This window comes from Limulus polyphemus, unplaced genomic scaffold (assembly GCF_000517525.1).
Source record: "Limulus polyphemus unplaced genomic scaffold, Limulus_polyphemus-2.1.2 Scaffold941, whole genome shotgun sequence".
In the NCBI taxonomy this organism is placed as follows: domain Eukaryota; kingdom Metazoa; phylum Arthropoda; class Merostomata; order Xiphosura; family Limulidae; genus Limulus; species Limulus polyphemus.
This window is the reverse complement of record NW_013666551.1, coordinates 292,978-293,981: the sequence shown is the minus strand read 5'-3', so window position 1 is coordinate 293,981 and position 1,004 is coordinate 292,978. Positions and strand designations below refer to the sequence as shown.

General features: G+C 42.8%; 1 protein-coding gene across 18 annotated transcripts in view; it reads left to right on the top strand.

The window, feature by feature from the left end:
- The window catches only part of LOC106461353 (rho GTPase-activating protein 190-like), a 196,619-nt gene that overhangs the window by 84,903 nt on the left and 110,712 nt on the right, over window positions 1–1,004 (top strand). The gene's annotated exons all lie outside the window — the stretch shown is intronic.

Below are 1,004 nucleotides of genomic sequence, written 5' to 3'. Positions count from 1 at the left end.
CTGTGGGTGAAGTGACGTTGTCCTGGTCTTTCATATGCCAATCAACTTGCAGCATTCATGGAACACAGCTGATTCAATGTTATGGCCTTGATCCAAATGGAGTTCGTATGGCATACCAAACCTGAAGAAGAAATCACTAATAGCGAAGCTACAGTTATAGCTTCCTGATTTGGTATTGCATATGCATCAGGCCACTTGGTGAAATAATCCATCACCACACAAATGTACTTGTTTCCAGCATGAGTTTGGGGCAAAGGACCAGCAATGTCAATGGCTACTCTTTCCATTTGTGTGCCAACTTGATATAACTTAATTGGAGCACGTCCCTTATGCTTGGGTCCCCTTTTAGCACAACATGTACTGCAGGTCCTGCACCATTATTCCACATCTTGCCTCATACCTATCCAGTAAAATCTCTGTCGTAGGTGACTCAATGTCTTCTTAACTCCAAGTTTTCTCCTGTTAAACTATCATGGGATTGATGCAGCACAACTTCCCATAACTTTCTCGGTATAACTGTTGACCGGGTCGTCACTTTCCCATCTCCGGACAAGAATACCATCTTCAATCTTCAACTGGTCCCATTGTACCCAATATTTCTTTGTCACAGGGCTTAAGCTAGACACCTTCCCCCAAGCAGGGTGCAAAACACTTGCTTGAAGAAAATCAATTATTGGCTTCAAATCTTGGTCTTTCTCGTGTTCTGCTTTAATATCTATACTTGGTTCCAGTTCACTATCATCAACTCCTTCAGTCATTTTGACTTCAGCGTGATGGCACCTGGTTAGTGCAACCTCTCTTTTGTCTGCAGTCATTTTTGCAGGGTCTTCGGCTCAGTCCATTGGCATTTCCATGAGATTTTCCTTCTCTGTATTTAATATCATAATTTTACTGGTCTGTCTTTCCGATCTAATGTGCCAGTCATCTGTCCGGGTTCTTTAATGATCTTAACCAGTGTAATGCAGCGTAGTCTGTCCTGATGGCAAACCTAGCCCCATAGAGGT